Source organism: Mauremys reevesii, linkage group 1 (genome assembly GCF_016161935.1).
Source record: "Mauremys reevesii isolate NIE-2019 linkage group 1, ASM1616193v1, whole genome shotgun sequence".
Taxonomy (NCBI): Eukaryota; Metazoa; Chordata; order Testudines; family Geoemydidae; genus Mauremys; species Mauremys reevesii.
The window spans coordinates 189,534,638-189,554,972 of NC_052623.1; the positions used below are offsets into that span (position 1 = coordinate 189,534,638).

Consider the following 20,335-nt stretch of genomic DNA (forward strand, 5'->3'; position numbering starts at 1 on the left):
CTGTATCCATGTAATAAGGTAATGTTTAAGTGTTTTGCTCTGTAACTATAACATTTTTTGCTCAGAATGTAAACCCCACCCATGGCAGGGGAGAAGCATTACTAAGCGTGAAATCCTAGTTTACCACAAGAGGTGTTATCTCCTCCCCACAAAAAGAAGGCCTACAACTACCAGAGAAGCCATTGTGGAACATCAGTGGACAAAAGACGGTTGCTTGCTTCCCCAACACCCCAGAAGAAGGCATGTGCCCAAGCCCTTGTCCCATCACAGCTTGAATGCTGGGGGAAGGGACTAAAACCCTCTGTTAAGGAGAATTTGTTAGCCCTATGCCGCTTGAACCCAGAAGGGAGAAAATTTCTAAGCTTAAGCAAGAGGTCCCCAGCTGTAAGCTTGGGTTAGCCCTAAAGGTCATATAAAGCTTGCATATTATAGCAGCTACCATCTTCTTTTGGAATCGAAGACTGTAACTCATTTGTGTGTGCATGTTTATCTGCATTAACCTTGTAAATAACTCTCATTTCTTTTTCCTCATGAATACACCTTTAGTTAGTTAATTACGTGATTGGCTACAAGCATTGTCTTTGCTGAGAGATCTAGGGCGCACTTAACCTGGGGTAAGTGACTGGTCCTTTGGGACTGGGAAGAATCTGAATATTGTTGTGATTTTTGGTGTAAGGAACCATCTATCACAAAGGCAGGCTTGCCTGGGAGACGAGCTAGATCAGAGTGCCCCAGAGGACTGTCTGTGACTCCATGTTAAAGCTTGAGGAGGTCACACTTGGTACTTGGTTAGTGAAATCTTATTATGGATTGCACAACCAGTGTGGGGTTTGTGCCCTGGTTTGTAACAGCCTGCCTTGAGGTTGGCACTCATGGTTGTGGGCCACTCCAGACAGCAACATTACAGCTGTGATTCAAACAGCCCAAATTCCAAATGTAACTGAGCCATGGTGCCTAGTAACGTAATAGCAAATATGGAACTAGAGCCAGAGAGAAAAGGCCAGGTTCTCCAGCGTGGGGCAGCTGATTCTACCCAACCACTAGCAGGTGCAGGCCCCAAAGCCAGCATATCCAGCCCCAGAAGGATCGCTGCAGTGTTGGAGGAGTGTCTTCTGGTTTACCACTGGAATAGCCTCAGGTTGCTCTAATTTATGTAGGAACAGTGGGCTAGTGCATAGCTAACCCAGGAAATGGGGGAAACAAAAGGTGAGGTTTAGATCACCTTCATACCCACCATCCCAAACATGCCCTGTGTGCATCTCCATCATGGCTCTGGCGCAGAGGGAAGCTAATTATGGGACATAACTATTTTTATTGCTAGGATGTGGGTTTGGACTCGGCCTCAAACACCCCCCTGCACATGGGTTAATGGTTTAGTCTCCCCACCTGGGATTGCACATGGCCAGGAAAACTCCCTTACTGTTTGCCTGCTTATGCTGAACTATGTCAAAGGTGAATATGAGAGTAAAGCAGGCGTAGGACCACGTCTACCTCCCATACACTGGTCCGTAGCAGAAGGAATTGGAGCTGCTCATGTTTCAGTGGCTGGAGGGCTACAAGGAGAACAGAATTAAGCCCAGGTAATAGTTCAGCTAATCGAAATTCACCAGCTAGAGACCTGTGCTTTGGGGCAAAAAGCGATGAGTTCTATTTTTCTTTCTGTCACATGCTTTCAGTTTATCTGGTGGCTAGTGTGTGGGTGTCTCTCCATGGCTCTTTTCACAGAGAGAGCTTATTAGGCAGCTGGCACAGTAACACTTTGGCTCAAGCATAACTGATGGAAGATTTATGTATTCATGGGGTGTTAAAAATATTTTGTAGAGCCTGCCCGGTTTGATGCTAAGTCACAAACTGGAAATGTTGGCCACCTGCTGTGAAAAAGAGGGAGAGTAAAAACCCAAGTTCCGGAGTGCAGGGAAAGTCTCTATTTACAACTATATTCGTGTGACTCTAGCCAGATCATGGGTAAATCATTGGTCAGGCTTCCTTGAGGGATGCTGCTGCAAAAGAGCTGGAGAGAGATGGAGCCTTTCACCTCGAGGCAGCTGTTCCAGCCTGCCCATATTGAACATTACCAGGGAACAATTTGTGAGTCTCAGCCCAGTTCCTGCCAGATAAGCGTTCACATCCCAAAAACTGTCACAACTGACTGTGATCTCCTAAGTATTTCAGGGGTCTAGTACAGAGTTTTTTAACCTTCACTTGACAAGATCACAGAGACTCTATGGACTGAATGGGCTCTGGAAACTGAACTGCCCTCCAACTTCTAGAAGTGCCCTCCAAAATAGGGTGGAGGCACGCTGGAGCAGGCATTGCAGGGGAAGCTTGCACCGGTCCGGGACTCCCACTGCTGTACCATCACTGTACAGAGAGAGGACTCCATCCTGGTAGCTCTCGCACCAGCACTACATTCAATGAACTTGAAGCTAAGAACAAAATCTGACTACAATGCATCTAAACCCCTCACTAGTTCTTCCCAGTCTCTTGTGAGTAATTGCAACAGCTGAGGCTCAAACCTTCAGTGCAAGACTCTGACCCCATCCAGGCCTCCCAAACACCAGTGTACATTTTGCTTATATGGCACCTCTCATTGAGGCTCTCTGAAGTTTTTGCAAACATGAAATTCCACAACACTCTCATGAGACACTGGTAAGTATTGGACAACTGAGGCTGAAGCCACGGTCATAAAGTGAGTCAGTGGCAGAGCCAGAAAGCAGAAGCCTTGAATTTGCATCCATGCTTCTAGAAACACTGGGCCTCATTTCCTTTGCTTTACAGCAGCTTAACACTGATGTAACTGCATTGATTTTAGGAGAGTTTCTCAAATCCATGGTTGTAAGAAAAGGAGCATCCGGCCCACTGTTTCTATATACAAACCAAAGGGAACAATGTGTTACATGTTTGAGCATATTCTTGAAGAGAAAGTTAGCAGCTACTGAACATCAGACCAGACCCTCAGCTGGTCTAAATCACCCTAAATCCACTGGGATTCTGAAATCCTTTAAGGTGACCACCAATGAAGTCAGTGCCGGAAAAAGCTTCCTTAGGCCAAGTAATCCCACTCATCCAGCTGGTGGGGCGGAAGAGAGAATTTGATAACACACTTAGAAGTCAGCCAGGCTCTGCTTTACAGCAAACATCTGGTTGGGTTTTGTCCAATGACAAAAAACTACAGCCATGGGTGTGGAGAGAGAGTAGATACCACATAAGCCTAGTGCTGACTACTATACAGTCCTTTGTTCTGGGGAGAGATCACTCCCAGATGCTGCTACATACCCAGCGCAAGAGGATTGTAGGCCATTTTAAACTAATGCTTTCTCCTGCTTAGCCTTCTCCAGCTACATCCCAGAGAGCAGTGCAGGATGTTGTTCTGGGGGCTATGCTCTTGTTCAAACAAGCATTGTTTTGGGGAAGTTCTCTGGCCTGTGCTGTATAGTAGGGCAGACTAGATGATCACAGTGGTCTCTTCTGGCCTTGGACTCTATGAATTTCTGATTTAGCAGCACATTGCGCCGTCTTCTGCAGCCCTGGCCTGACAAACCCTGTGGCTAGGCCAACACACACTGTGAGATTAACCGATAGTGACACAGGCAGTGCTCTCGGAGGGCAAGGCAGTTAGCCGAACCTGAACTGTCAAAAGCAGCAAGTGGGGACAGCTGCTCTTTAGCTCTGATGGTGGGATAGTTACTTAGCAGAAAACAATGGCAAGGCAATCACTTGCTACACTGATGTGCCAAGCAAGACATCTGGCCCCCACTCGATCTGCGTATGCTGAGAAGCAAGGAAGCATAGCATAAATGCCAACAACTCCAGGGTCCTACACTCTCCCACTAATTCTGCAGGACATGGGAAATTCTCAGGGAGTCTTTCATAGATGCCGACTTCCTCTGTTCCGGGGGGGGGGGCACTCCGCCCCAGACCCTGCCCCCACCTCTTCCCGCCCCTTCTCCATCCCAGGCCCCGCCCTCATTCCACTCCTTCCCCCAAGCCCCACCTCTTCCCGCCCCGCCCCCACCTCGCCCCACCCCTGCTCTCTCCCCTACCCTACTGCAGACCGCTGAAGAGCTGATTGCAGTGGGCAGGAGGCACTGATCCACGTGGCTCTCGTGGGTGCTGAACACCCACTATTTTTTTCCAGCCCTGGAGCACCCACGCAGTCAGCACCTATGGAGTCATTCATATCCCAGGTGGGGAGAATTGGGTTCTTGCACTTTTAGGCCCAAGCCCCACTGCAATGCAGTTTTGTCACAGGTTAGAGCCACGCTCAGATTAACCAGTCATAAGACACAGTTTACCTTGCATCTGCACAGTGGCTTTTGTGCATCACAGCTGTCATGGACACACTTATAACTACGGTTAGGCAGCATGGTGGCAGTGCAGTCTGGGAAAATCTAAGCGGCTGCCCCACAGTGCTTCCACAGCACAGTGTGTCTGGAGGACAGGAGGAGAGATCTGCACCAGTGGCAGCCCATGGGACAATAGAATCACAGAATATCAGGGTTGGAAGGGACCTCAGGAGGTTGTCTAGTCCAACCCCCTGCTCAAAGCAGGACCAATCCCAACTAAATCATCCCAGCCAAGGCTTTGTCAAGTCTGACCTTAAACACCTCTAAGGAAGGAGATTCCACCACCTCTCTAGGTAACCCATTCCAGTGCTTCACCACCCTCCTAGTGAAAACGTTTTTCCTAATATCCAACCTAAACCTCCCCCACTGCAACTTGAGACCATTATTCCTTGTTCTGTCATCTGCCACCACTGAGAACAGTCTAGATCCATCCTCTTTGGAACCCCCTTTCAGGTAGTTGAAAGCAGCTATCAAATCCCCCCTCATTCTTCTCTTCTGCAGACTGAACAATCCCAGTTCCCTCAGCCTCTCCTCATAAGTCATGTGCTCCAGCCCCCGAATCATTTTTGTTGCTGGCCTCTTTCCAAGTTTTCCACATCCTTCTTGTGGTGTGGGGCCCAAAACTGGACACAGTACTCCAGATGAGGCCTCACCAATGTCGAACAGAGGGGAATGATCACATCCCTCGATCTGCTGGCAATGCCCCTACTTATACAGCCCAAAATGCCATTAGCCTTCTTGGCAACAAGGGCACACTGTCGACTCATATCCAGCTTCTCGTCCACTGTAACCCCTAGGTCCTTTTCTGCAGAACTGCTGCGTAGCCACTCGGTCCTTAGTCTGTAGCAGTGCATGGGATTCTTCCGTCCTAAGTGCAGGACTCTGCACTTGTCCTTTTTGAAACTCATCAGATTTCTTTTGGCCCAATCCTCTAGTTTGTCTAGGCCCCTCTGTATCCTATCCCTACCCCTCAGCGTATCTACCACTCCTCCAAGTTTAGTGTCATCTGCAAACTTGCTGAGAGTGCAGTCCACGCCCTCCTCCAGGTCATTAATGAAGATATTGAACAAAAACAGCCCCAGGACCGACCCTTGGGGCACTCCGCTTGATATCGGCTGCCAACTAGATATCGAGCCATTGATCACTACCCACTGAGTCCAACGATCTAGCTAGCTTTCTATCTACCTTATAGTCCATTCATCCAGCCCATACTTCTTTAACTTGCTGGCAAGAATACTGTGGGAGACCGTATCAAAAGCTTTGCTAAAGTCAAGGAATAACACATCCACTGCTTTCCCCTCATCCACAGAGCCAGTTATCTCCTCATAGAAGGCAATTAGGTTAGTCAGGCATGACTTGCCTTTGGTGAATCCATGCTGACTGTTCCCGATCACTTTCCTCTCCTCTAAGTGCTTCAGAACTGATTCCTTGAGGACCTGCTCCATGATTTTTCCAGGGACTGAGGTGAGGCTGACTGGCCTGTAGTTCCCCAGATCCTCCTCCTTCCCTTTTTTAAAGATGGACACTACATTAGCCTTTTTCCAGTCATCCGGGACCTCCCCCGATTGCCATGAGTTTTCAAAGATAATGGCCAATGGCTCTGCAATCACATCTGCCAACTCCTTTAGCACCCTCGGATGCAGTGCATCTGGCCCCATGGACTTATGCTTGTTCAGCTTTTCTAAATAGTCCTGAACCACTTCTTTCTCCAGAGAGGGCTGGTCACCTCCTCCCCATTCTGTGCTGCCCAGTGCAGCAGTCTGGGTGCTGACCTTGTTCGTGAAGACAGAGGCAAAAAAAAGCATTGAGTACACTAGCTTTTTCCACATCTGTCACTAGGTTGCCTCCCTCATTCAGCAAGGGGCCCACACTTTCCTTGACCTCCTTCTTGTTGCTAACATACCTGAAGAATACTCTCTGGGAAGTCCTACTGCACAGAGAGTGGGGAGGAAGGACGACAGGCCAAACCAGTTACATTTTTAAAATTCCTTTCCCCTTTGTTTTCTCTTCTTTCTGGAGGTGGGATCCAGCTAGTCCAGACACTGAGGCCTTGGCTACACTGGCGCTTTACAGCGCTGCAACTTTCTCGCTCAGGGGTGTGAAAAAACACCCCCCTGAGCGCAGCAAGTTACAGCGCTGTAAAGCACCAGTGTAAACAGTGCCCCAGCGCTGGGGCACTGTTTACACTGGCGCTTTACAGCGCTGTAACTTGCTAAGCTAATCCCCACAGTGAGGTGGAGTACGTGCAGCGCCGCGACCACACTCGCACTTCAAAGCGCCACCGCGGGAGCGCTCTTGCGGCAGCGCTGTACAGCTGCAAGTGTAGCCATACCCTGTGTCATGCAGTAGTGCAGGCCAGCACCAAGAGCAGAGGGGACATGTGGTTTCAGAGCTAAGTGCTTTATCAATAACAACCTGGAAACAGAGTCTGGAGGCAGTGAGAGAGCTACAAGGTGAATGGCCAGATCTGCAGAGGTTGTGAGCTACAGCGCTCATTGATTTCAAAAGGAATCATTGGTGCTCAGTGCCTCAAAAATCAGGCCCTAATCCTTTCCCACGCCTTCGAGCGCAAAGTAGAATTTCTGCCATTGTCCCAGCTAAGCAGTAGCCTGCCATTCGTTATTATTAGCTACTCTGGATCCCTAAAAGACATCCCTCATGGATACCCCGATGGAGCACATGCCAAGTGGAATATACTCTGTGTTTGATCAGTAATACTGAGGAGTGGACAAAGTTGGGTGTGTTATGGTTCTGCAAAAACAATAGCAGTCAGATTTTGGGCGTTGTAAAACCAAGACGTTATTCAGATCTAGGTCCCATTTTATCCAACCCCCAGAGTTCAAGAGGGCCCAGAGAACAGTTTCTGGTTGTGCACCTATATGGGTTTACATATCAACTAACCACAAACTCCACCTCTCTCTCTATGTAATATCCTAGCAGCTGAAATCAGGCAGGACGCCGATGATGAAAGTCTGCTTGCTCTGGACTTGCTGTTGTTCCCATCCAAGTCAATGAGAGATTTGCCATTGCCTTCTGATGGGTCCAGCATTCTGTGAAGGTACTGAGCCTCCACAGATGCTCCTTCTGAAACCAATGGGAATTGTGAGCACTCAGTACCTCTCAGGCTTGGGCCCAGCGGGAATGGCACTGGACCCTTAATGGGTGTCACTTTTCATTGTCCGATGCTATAGCAATGAGCTTTCCTGCCCCTCTCTCTTTTCCGATATTTCTCTTCCGCTGTATGCGATTCTTCCTCCCTGCTTACAGAAGATATTTGCAATCCTTTTAGCTTTGAGATATGTCAGCTGAATATTGAAGCTGAAATGCTTTACACAGATGCGTGTTTTTTCTCCTCTGTATTAATTTTCTCTGGAATCTCCCAGGCCAATTGTTTGAGAGCATATTTTATAGTTGCACATGACAGTCAGCAGAGCGAATATGCTAATAAACTCTAAACAGCGAGAGGGAGAGAAACACGGTGCCTGACTACACAAGGCTTCAAAGAACCAGCAGCCCAGTGCAGAAAATCAGCTTTATGCATGCAAGGAGGGCAGCTCACATTCCCAGTTCTGTGCTACGGCATGCTAGGGAGAACCAGCCTTGTTTTTTCTATGGCCTCTCAAAACACCTGTTTCTCATTGAGAGGAAGGATGGTTTTATGGTTAAGGCATTGGCCTGGGACATCTGGGTTCAATTCTCACTTCTGCCGTAGCCCTGCTGTATGACCTTGGCCAAGTCTTTTCATCTGTCTGTGCCTCAATTATCCAGCTGTAAAATGGGGACAACTGTGCTTCCTTTTCTCCCACCCTGTGTCTGTCTTTTTAGATTATAAGTTGTTTGGGGCAGGGATTGTCTCTCAGCAGGTGTGAACGGTGCATAGCACAGCAGGCTCCCAATCTTAATCTTTCATAATAGAAATAATAATTTAACACAATGGATTACATTAGATCCTTCTGTGATTCCAGGCTTTTCAAGGAATGAATTTGGCCCCATGTATTTTAAAGGGCACTGAGCGGGCAGTTGGTCTTATTTTAAATTGTTCTTTCTATCTGGTTTTATATACCCAGCCCTAGGATGCTGCAAACAGGAAATTGTTTCCTTACTGAAATGCTTATCCTCCTTTGCACTGTCATTATTGCATAGGCCACCAAGGGGATGCCAGAGCTGCCGAGAATGGTTTCTGACTGCAGTGTTGGGCTAGGGAGATTGGTTTGGTTTTAGAAAATCCAATGCGATAGCATTTGTTTTGAAAATATAATTATTAGTAAATTGCTAAATTACTAATAATGGACTTTAAGAAGAAATCAAAGAGCGCCATGGGGTTCCACTCTGATCAGGATGGGACACTATGTGCTATGATACGGGCATCACAGGCCACACCTCCATCAGAGAGGAGAGTGGAGCAGGTCACACGTGTAGGCGCCCCTGTATTAGTTCCCCCTAGTCAACAATGAGCACATTTCACAGTGGACTGCAGCAAACCTGATTGCCTTGCTTGCATTACCCGGCGTTTCCCCCTGGCTTCGCTTAATGCACCGAGATCTCAGATTCCTAAGTGGTCTGCAGCTACCAGTCAGTTTTGCTCAATCTCTCTCTCATTATGGGCCAATTTCAACTTATAAATTGATTTATAAGCCAGTCCATTTGTGCAGTCAATGCCACTAGAGACACAGCACTGCATCCTCTCTGGCTAGCTCCCAGCCCCCATTACAGTTACTAATAAGAATGGTGGATTAGCGATGTCTGCAGTCTATTGCCTAGATGAGGTAAGGAGACCCTGCCAAAAGTAAGAAGAGACCTAAGAAGTGTGTAGTTTTCAACCATGGGTTCCTCCACTAGTCTCCATCTACTGCAGGACAAGGCAGTATGTCAGGCAGTTTCTTATTAGACTATGACAGAGATTCCCACACCCCCGTGACAGATATCGGGGAGAGTCCCTCCTCTTTCCTTCAAAGTGAGGACAAGAGTCTAATTCAAGGAGCTGGAGATGAAAAGGAACCACCACGTATGTTTCTGCACCATTTTCTCTCACCCTCAGCTTGGTGTGGTTGGTGGAAGCCCTCAAGGAAGGGGTGCGCCTAGAGCTGAATTTGCTTACCTCAGCGTGTCTAGCTCTTCCAGTCTAGACCCTCCTTCCACAGCAGGGTAGCCCTGGGATAGGGAGACCAGGCGTTTCTCCAGTGATCGGAACATTTTGGAGTTTAGGCAGAAAGATGATTGGGAACAGACAGCTTAAGAGGGGTAGGAACAACTTGCTAGCAGGATCCCAGTGCTAGCAGTTGATGGCACTTCATTTAGACTAGGAGGAAGAGGTTAAGCACAGAATACAGGAGAAAGCAACACAAAGAGAAATAAGATTAACCAACCCGTTTTCCCTGGGTGTGTTTGTCCATTACACTCCAAACCAAGGGTATTAGAATGAGAGCCTTGCTGGAACTGGGCATTCACCCCATCCTATGTGATTACTAGGTTCAATGGGTGGAGCTCACCAAAACGATGGCAGGGCTGCCCCCTACCCTGAGGAGGGGGCCACTGAACCCAAACATCCACCAAGTATTTTGGTCATTTTAAATACTAGAAAATGCCACATTTCTGACTAGAAATGGGCCAAGATCTGTAAAGCACAGACTCAGATTTGAACTTCCTTCAAGTTCAGAGAAGGTCACTGTCAGGATTTTTGCTTCAGGCCCATCTCCACTTCTGGAGCTGGATGGCTCAGGGGACTGTTAATGAGATCTGGTGCTTGCCAGCTCTAGATCACCAGTTCACATGCAGCCCAGCCAGGTAGAGCGCCTAAGTTGCTGCCATGGGCTGGGCTAGTAGAAATGCATTTTGGGGCTCAGTCCAAAGCACAAGGTGTCCACAGCACATAAACCACCACTCCAACTCATTGGCCTGATAGTGTCAGGAGGATGAAATGGGCCATGAAGACCAAACTCTTTTCTGGTCCGTGGAAGTCAGGATTGAGGCCTGTTGGTGTGGGTGGGGAGTTTGCATTGCTGGTGCTTATACACTGTACCTGCTCTCTGTAAATAGAGGCTGTCAATCTCCCGGGCTGTCAGCCTTTCACCAGGAATAAATTGACCTGAAAAGAGAAAGATGAAAATAAAAAAGAAAGGGTGCTCCCAGTGGATGGCAGGGAAAGCACTATCTGATTCTCAACATTTTTAAATTTACCATAAAATATCCAGCAGATGGCACTAGACCGTCATATAGAAACCTCACTGTTTCCAACTGCCTATTTAAACACCATTTTAGTACGACTGAAAATACCTTGAGCGTTTCTGTCATGTGAGTTTGTCTTTCTCTTCCTGTTTGGGATGCATGGAAAGGAGGAGTTTTTTTATATGACTTGTCCTTTTATTTTTAAAGCCCTTGAATTACTGAATCTTATAGCAGAATATTAATAGAATCAGAGAGATGAGAAAAACCAGCTAGGTCATATATAGCCAACCCCCCTCAGCTAATACAGGACCGTTTCCAACAATATAGTGTAGTACTGGGTGTCCCTAGCAATGGAGTTTCTACCATTTCTCTTCACAGATGGAACTGGGCAATTTCTCCCAATCTTCAGGGTAATTTCATCTCATTATGCCAGAATAATCAGGACTATTTCCCTACCAAACATCAGCTGCAGAGCACAGAAGGGGAAACATTTCAGAGCTGATAGCAAGTAAAAACAAGGTTAGAATGAAAAAAATTCTTCACAATTAGAGTGGGAGCGATCCCATTATAAAAACTATGCATCTCTCATCTACGGATCTCAAAGCACTTCGCAAATATGAATTAACCCTCACACCACCACTTCGTTGTGAGGATTTTGCCCATTTTAGAGATGTGCAAACCAAGGAGCAGAGAGGTTAATGCCCAACATTTCAATAGCTTGCACAAGCTCGAGAAGCTATTTGAGTACCTGCTTATAGGCAGAAATCAGAGCTGGGTTTACTTGGGGATTTGAAAGGCAGGCGTGGGTATTAGCCAAGTACCTTGCATATTCTGGATTGCCTGTGTTCCGAGGGGGTGGGGCTGAGGCCTTGCTTTTGGGGAAGAGTGCTCCATTAGCATTTTCAAAAGCCATCAGAGTGCAGAGAGGCTGCTTCGGGTGCCCCAAACTTAGCCCTTGCCTCCTGACTCAGTCATGCCACTGATTAGACTTCGGTATTCCAGCAGCAGCCCCTCACTGGCTGTGCTCCCTGAAAATGCTCCAGGCAGACTAGATTCCCTTCACCACTGCCAACAAACAACTGAGCGCGGGTGAGCAAGGGATAGATCCAGGTTTTGATAAGGGTCTGGGAAAGGCTGACAGGGGCGGGGCACACACAGAGGTGCAGGAGACGAGGGAGTGTTGGGGGTGTGGACTTGGGGCTGGCAAAGCAGCTTGGGAAGTCTGGCATTATTGCATCCAGCCACACTGGGCTTGTATAGAACAAGGCAGCTTAGGGAGAGGCAGAGGCTGCAAGAGAAACAATCAGAGGAGACACCCGGACCCTCCTCACAGTTGAAGCAGTGTTCAGCAGCGGTTTGAATTGTCAGCAGCAGGTGCGTTGCTATATAGATCTAGCTTACAGGCCAGGAGAGGGTGGCGTCCTACTGTCCTGGGCCCATTACATACAAAATGTCAGATCAACAGCTGGTGCCCCTGGAAGGTGCTGTATTAAGGGGGTCACAGCCAGCCAGTGCTCAGCATTTACCCCTACTAATCCTTTCTGGACCTGATTTACAGAGGTGATCTGTGCCCACAACTCCAGTTGAAGTTGGTGGGAGCTGGGGCTGCTCAGCAGCTTTGAAAGCAAGGCCACATTCACCTAGGGCTAGGACCACTGGATCGCCCAACACACAAGCGCAATATGAGTTTGCCTCTCTTAGCTAGTGGAACGCTGTTGCTGCCTGGCACAGAGCCAGCAGCTCGGTCTAGCAGCCAGAGACACGTCTAGGTTTGGTCTGGAGTGCAAGCCTTGTGGGCTTGCTTCTGGCCAGGAGCTTGTGGTTCACACTGGGCATTGCTAGCAGCAGCATCACCCCCTGCACCCTGTGGAGACTCCCAGGGCGTCAGGTGGCTGTGCACACTGAAGAAGCCCCCTAGATTTCTGACTCCACACACTGTTCTCAATCGAGCCCTGTGTTCTGAAATTCCCCGCAGTCCCCACACCCTCTTCTGCCCAGCACACCCCCTCCTCCCTTCTGGCGCATTGATCTAGGCATCACTCAACATGTCTCTCTACCTACCAGCCCCTCCAGGGCATGCCATGGAGACACCACCACCTCACATGTGAGTGCCACTCCCTGGCATCGCGGTGGCACTGGGACGTCCATCACCCTCTCCTTTGTTTGGCATTTCTGGGGCACGCGCCTGAATCTGCATCTCCCTCCGGAGGGCTGCTCGGGGTCTCTTGGCTCCCGCATCGGGGGGAGTCTTGTTCCCGTTGGCCCCTCTCAGCTGACACATCTCATCAAGGGCTCAGCTGCTGAAGCAGCCTCTCTGTGGTGTGCTGCACAGACCGTGTGTGCATATTAGTGCACTCAGTCGGCTCACCGGCATTAATCTGGCAGCGAGCAGACAGCGCCGGCCGGCATGGCATGGATAGCGCCCCAGCGGCATCCACGAGGCGTTAACAGTCACCCCTGTGATCCCTCATGGAACCGACCTGAGACATATGCTGCTCTCTGAGGAGAGCTGAGGGCACAGTGCTAAGCCACTGCCGACATTCTGGCACGCTCTGAGCTCAGCATATGTGATCTCTCGACATGGAGTGATCCTCCAGCATGGGGACAGCTAGCAGAGAGTGCTTTGCATGACTTGCAGGCTTTGCTCTGGTCCCCCCATGGGCAACCAGGGAATTGCTGCAAATTATTACCTGGTGTCACATCTCCTTGGCACCTTCCAGACACGGATCTCAAAGCACTTTACAAACATTAGCTAATCAAGTTGCACAATGATTACCATTACATGCCATTATTATGTATTGATTGTATCGCAGTAGCCCCTGGGAGCCTGTAAACTGACCGCGCCTGCCCTGTTGTATCCCCTGCTGGCCAAGCATGGCTCTGCGGCACCCTGCCTCAGTTTTCCCTCCACAGGAATAATCCACAGAGGCTTATGTTCAACAACTCCCCCTCCTTGCGGACTGGTTTACTAACATGAAACAAACCCAAACTAAGTCAAACCCAAAATCTCTTCTACCCCAGCTTCCCACAGCACAGAGCCCCTCCTCCCTGAGGTCTGCCTGGCTCCGAGTCTCTCTGCTAGACTCAGTTATCAGCCCTTCCCCGGCTCTGCTCAGTCTTTCCCCTGAGGGCCAGGAGGTAGCACAGGCCCCTCTTGGGCATGTGTCGTAGGCCACTCCTCCAGTAGCTTCCCCAATTGCTTTCTTCCTCAGCCTTCTCGGCAGCTCTTCTCTCTATAAGGCCCAGGTGCCTTCCCTTAAGACCAGTTGGGCAGCAGGTAGTCAGCGACAGGCACACTGGGCCCCGCTCCTGAGATTAAAGGGCCCATTTTTGAACATTGGAGCATAAATCGCGCCTCCAAAATAGTCTGGGTAGCCATGTGCTTGGTGTACCCATCAGACAACACTATGCCCAACTGCAAATGTGTGCAGCTGCCCAGTCTGAATTCAAGTGCACGTTGTGTGAGCACAGTGAACACGTACATTTCCTGGGGATGCAAATTAGACCCCCACATCCAAAAATTGGGACTATGGGGACTGTTCCTCAGCTGGTGGAAATTGGTGTGGTCCATTAACTTCAACCGAGCGACCTCAGGTTACACCACCAGAGTGTCAGGCCCATAGTAACGGAGGTACCTGACTTTGCAGCCACAGGGGTATGGAAAAGAGTTAAGGGTTTAAAAAAACAACACCCCCCCCCGACATTCCTGAAATAGTTTCCCTGTAACATACATGCCAGGTACAGAACCCTGCATGGTATGCTGGGGCACAGGGTTTAGTGACATGAGCTTGGGAGGAACTGCCTAACTCACTCATGGCTTCACCACTCCTGAGAAGTGCACCCACCCCAAGTGCATGTCAGTGAAGTCTTTATATCCCACACCGGGAGGGTGTCTGTGTACAACTTGACATTATAAAATGAGCAGAGACAGCACTTCGCATCAAGATACACACAGAGACTACAGTAGGTATCTACAGCATCTATAGTCCAGATTGATAAGGAAGATACACAATCAGTGTTGGCAAATATCTCTAACAGTTACAAGTGGTAAATATTTTCAATAATTAACTGTTCTTTCCCTATTTCCGCCACACACACACACACCCATTTCCTGGGACACAGGCCCCTTCAAGATGTTCCTTTCCCAGAGTCTCTCGGAATACTTCTTTTTACTCAGTCATCCCGTAATAATGCCCTAGTTACAGAGGTCAACAGAATCCCCAGCAAACCCCTCTCAGCCGGCTGACATACATTTAAAGGAAGGTGTTTCAGTGCATTTTGGAGTTTCCCACAGGGTCTGATGCCGGCTATTTCACACTCTGAACAGGATCCCTGGGGCTAGGTGTGAAATGAGCAAAAGGGAAAAAAGGACATAAAGAAAACAGCCTTCAGCAAAACAAACAAACAAACAAAATATAAATAAAGCAGGGATCTAAGGGATTGACATAGAAGCAGAGACTGAGAGTACTGCTATTGTAACCAATTGTAATGGGGTTCGTGCTGGGCCCTGGGTATTCGGCCGCTCGGCCTCCCTCTTCAGTGAGTCAGGGACACTTCAGTCTGGTGCAACACCCGTGCTCTTAAGGTTTCCCACCACCAGTTCCCAACTAGATACAGGATTCACAGCTACTTTGCCTACAACAGGCCTGGCCAGCAACAGACTAGGCAGCTCCCACGTCCTTCCTTGTGTGCCTGGCCTCTCTCTTTTCCTCTCCCCCACCCCCCCCATCTCTGGCTTCCCCCAGCCTTTATAGCTCCGGGCTAATAAGACTGGCAGGTGCGGCCAGTTACCAGGCAGGCACAGGGCTATTCACCCAGCCCCAATCCATCCCCCTAGTTTGGGGCTGGAGTGGCAGGAGCTGATTATGGGCTTCTCCACCAGCACCCTGCCACACCAATCCATGCACTGAACATCTGTAATTGTCCTGCCTCCCTGGTGACTCAGACTTTCATGCCAGTGAAATACAATTCAGGAGGGGAGAGGGTGGAGGGGATCTAGTGCAGACGGAGCGAGAGGGGTCACAGACAAAGCAGGACCGCCTGCAGGTGCATTAGCTTTTCTGCAGATTTCCTCCGGGGTGTTTGGGGTGAGAAACCAAGGCCCAGCACAGAGTATATCCACTCTTCTGCTTCACACGCTGTGCTGAGTAATGACCCTGTGGTCTGATCCTTGAAGGTTGTGTCTATAATGAGCAATTCCCTAAAACGTCCTAGTTGCTGTCCCACAGCTGCTAGCTGAGCAGTGCAAGACATAGCCAGCCACATCAGGCTAAATGAAGTGGGATAAAAACGCAGGCAGCTGCCAGTGTTACAGCTGCACTCGCACCAGTGGGGCTCCCAACGGGGGGGCAGAGGGGAAGAGTCCTAAAAAAAGAATTCGGGGTAGATGCAGCATTGTGACCTCAGATTTTTAGGTTGATCCTGGAATTGTTCAGCCTTCATCCCTCCCTTCTGCCCCCCCTACGAGTAATGGAGACTTCTGCAGCCTGCAGACAATAACACTGTATCGATTTATACTTGTGCACATTTGGAGGGTTTCCTTTGCCGTCATGATGGCCACAAACCTTTTCTATTTCAATGAACACGGAGAGATTATAGAAGCTGACTGTGCCGGATGGGCCACATAAATACATCCCTGTAGGTGTCTAATACCACTGTGCTACTGGCTCCTCTGCAGCAAGCAGGAAAAGACTGTAAGATGACATTTACAACCTGAGCACAGGAGGTACCCTGGGACAGGTCTGCCACGTCTGATAACAGTACTCCACAATGCTACACCATCTTTCCTGAAGGACCTCCAAGCACTTTGACACACAGTTAGACTTAGTTTCTTTGTGAGGTGGGTATTTTTAGATCAATTTTGCAGCAGCGTCAATTGAAGCAGAAAGATTAATGGGTCAAATTTGGACTTAGGGGCCTTTGGAAATTTTACACTAAATGACTTGCCCATGGTCACACTGAGTCAGTAGCGGAGCCAGGACCAGACACCCCCTACCCCCAGCTCTGTACTCCCAGCTGCCTGGCCAGACCACTATACCACACAGCCTCCGTGTTTCTGAGTCCTTCTTATGGAACATCACCACTAGGTGGCAGCACAGCAACACAGATCTTCTCCGAAAGTCCCACACTCCATCAACGCACAAGTGCTTCAACTTCATTCCTCTCCATGATCATGCTCGCACTACAAATATCCAGAACAGACCATGATCTTTTCAGAACCAAAGGGTCTTCTCAAAGCAATGGGGGGAGGAGGGGAAGGAGAAGGGAGGGAATTGTTAGTGTCAGATGACAAACACACAATTGAATTCTTCTTCACAAGAAAGGGATGCTCTAAAAACTGCCTCAATGTTGATGCAAAGTGAGGAAGCCCTGCCTGCACCCTCCCCTGCTTGAGGGCTTTTATTTGTGTTTACTACAGAGTTGCTGTAGTAATTTGGATTCTCTGAGGTTGTGCTAGTTGCTCCAAGTAGATGCGCTCCTTAATATAAATCCTCTGACACTGACCCTGCTGAGGGCTGGTTTGGTTCATATGTATGTTTTGTTTTCAACCAGGGTCTAAAATATCCATCTTAAAACAGCTCTGCTTCCGGCAAATTACATGTTCCAGCATTAGAGACTGGAGGTGGATGAGGTAATATCTTTTACTGGACCAACTTCTGTTGGTGAGACAGACAAGCTTTCATATTCCAGCAAGGGTAACAGTAACAATGCATGCCCTAAAGTGAGTTGTTAACAGCAGGGATTGAACCTGGGATCTCTGCGTGAAGGGATGCCCTAAAAGCATGAGCCTCTGCAGCCTGAGCTAAACGACTCAGTCCTCCTGCAGCCTTACTAACCACTATATGTGGCTCAGGCATCACTAGAGGGAGACAGAGCCACACTTGAGTTGCTACACAACTACCTACTCAACTGGTCTATCCCCCCTCCTGGCTGCTGAAAACCAGTGAAGAATAACTATGGCTACTAGTAACAAAAATCAACTGTTCCCGCTGGGAAGCAAACCTGCCAGCCTCCCCGAAAAATGCAGTAGTCCACTCATTCCTCAAAAAGCCAACACTCGGTGCAGGAAAATGTACAGCTATTACTCCATCATTTGGTTATTAGGCTCATGGAGCTCCTAACTTTCTTGGTTTGGAGCTGTTTGGCTCGATACCTCTTGAACCAAACCTTCCGTAACTGGAATTACCCATGTTGTTAATATACACTAAAAAGCAACTACATTCACTGTTTTTTCCCTCCAGTGATTATGTCAATGACACTCTTGGATGGGGCACTCACAGGGATGGAAACTAGAACACCTTGATCTAAGTCTTAAGAGCATGAAATGCTGCCACTTGAGCTAAAAGGACCAGATCCGTCAGCTTGGAGGCAGTAGCAAAATCATAAGCCTCTTACATGGTCCAGCCACTAGACGGGGACAAAGATCCACACAATGCCAGCATGGATTACCCTCAGAATAATCAGCTACTAATAATCCAGTTTGGACAACAGCCCAATCAAGACCAGGTGTTAGATTCAGGGTATGGCACAGCTAGTGTGCTGCTGGCACAGCCAACATTTTGAGCAACACTAAAAACTTCTCAAAAATAGAAAAAATTCTAACACAGATGTACAGTATTCCCCAGCGTATATGTTCATTACCTTAAAACGACAGAACTCTTCCCCCAGCAAAAAAACCTGGTTTGACTCTTTAGAGCTCAATGAGAACAGAACAAGTCAAGTTTAATACCTCTACATCCCTTGATCCATGTATTTGTTGTCCCCACATATGTGATTGGAACATATGGGAAAAAACAAGATTAGTTCATGTCAAGAAAAATAATTAACTCAGTTTAAATTCTCTAGAATTTACGCTGAGACCAAGCATGGAAATTTTCAGCCAAAACTGAATTTGAGAAATTTACAAGCCACAGAAAAATTGGAGTTGGAATAGAAATTGAAACTCAATCTTATATTTATTGCAGTCTGCCCCTGTACAGTGTAATACAAGACCCAGGAATTCTAAATCAAACACATACAAAATGTTAAGCTAGGAAAACAAACAAACAAAAAAACAGTTCAGTCATATGAAGATGAAATGCCAATAAAAACAGCTAGGCTAGAAAAGGGGTAATGCAGCAATGGGGAGGGAAAGGATTTCTCAAGGCTCCAACAGTGACACAGAAAACTCCGCTCACAAAAATAAATGCTCTTGCTATGGATTTTTGGGACAGCACGATGGCATATTCTACAGTATGTTCTTATAGTCTCACAGGTCAATAATCTGCATTTAACGAAGTCCCTTCAGTGTGTGATGGGCCATAACGCTGGCAAAACAGCTGCTACATGCTGAAATAATAATCAAGGAAGCTGAGAGCAGAGCTGATAATTGACTGTGCTAATGTGCCAGTCGAGACGTTGAGTTATTGATCTGCTGAATTTTAACGGCTCAGTGAGAGCTCGCAGTCTGCTTTTGGAATTATTCACTTCATCGTTACTGAGATTGGGATCTTCCCCACTTCAGATTTCCACCTGCTACAGGTCTCTTTCTGCCCGTCTCCTTCAGCTAGAGTCCTTGAGGACTACTAGCGCAAAGCAGCTCTCTGCGTCTCTCGTTCACGACTGCTGGTTCCCTTCACATCGATGCCTGGAGGGATGGGGGCTGAGCCTTAGAACACCAGGAAAAGCTACACTTTCCTGCAGTATATTCGCCTCAAGAATTTATTTCATCCTCATTCCTTTCTCTCTCCCCCACAGCAAAAGCTTCGATCCCCTTCTGACTATTGATCCCTCCCTTCTTCTCCCCTCAGCCTCTACATAAATGAACCATCTCACCCTTCTGACCTTCTACGGCTCTCTTCCCCTCCTCCCTGAGCATCCACCCCCCCCCAATCAAATCCTCTGGATTGGGAAACTGACAGCAGGGGAGTGGGAAATGTGGATGTGTGCAAGCATCATGCAGGCTTTCTGGAGATGGGGACACAGGGACTCAGAAGATTTCCAATCTGTCCTTTGCCCCAGCTGCCAGCTGTCCATGCCCACTTTCCTTCCCAACATTCAGCCAACATGGCATTTTTCCAAGCTCTTGATCATTTTTGTCCCCCTCCTTCAAACTTGTGCTAGCTCTGCAGCAGTCTTTTGAGCCGGGGTGTCCAGCACGGCATGCAAGATGCAGAAGGAGGCTGCAGCGCTGGTCTATATAATGCCATTATATTTTCTCTATTGGTCTCCATCCTATTCCTTAAGCTTCCTCACATCTTATTCGCTGTTTTGACCACACCTACGGACAGAGCGGAGATCTCCAGTAAGCTGTCCACAATGACACCCAGGTCACTTTCTTGAGTTAATGAACTTCGTTTAGACCCTATGCCATGTGTGCATAGCAGTTCAATTCCCCCCCCAAGGTGCATTTATCAACATTAAACTACATTTGCCATCATATTGCCCATTCACGCAGCTTGTTTAAGTCACTCTAGGTTGCTCACTCTCTAGATTTAAGTAACCTAAATTACTGCGTTGACTGCAAATTTTGCTACCTCCCTTTCCTGGATCAGTAATAAACAGCTGACACCAGCCCTAGTAACCAGGATCCCCAACTCCAATCTCAAGGCCTCCACAGTTATCCCTTTGTCAAGATGAAAATTGACTATAGAAAAGGGAAATCAGAAGGGTTCAAATGGATTTCAAAGAGCAAAATGCTAACGGTGTAAAACCAATTTGACTTACAAATTGACTCGTAACCAATTTTCGTTCCATGACAATACTTTGCCTCTCACTCCATGATTAACTTAGCTTCATTAGTAGCCTCTTGTGCAGTACCCGCCAAAAGCCTTTTGAATGTCTCA

General features: G+C 48.1%; 1 long non-coding RNA gene across 1 annotated transcript; it reads right to left on the minus strand.

Moving 5' to 3' along the window:
- Positions 1 to 7,222: 7,222 nt before the first annotated feature.
- Positions 7,223 to 14,658, minus strand: LOC120398409. The gene is made up of 4 exons (XR_005594567.1): positions 14,616 to 14,658; positions 10,366 to 10,431; positions 9,445 to 9,645; positions 7,223 to 7,603 (listed from the first exon to the last, which is right to left on the minus strand). It is a non-coding gene; the product is annotated as an uncharacterized LOC120398409 (long non-coding RNA).
- Between the last annotated feature and the right edge of the window lie 5,677 nt (positions 14,659 to 20,335).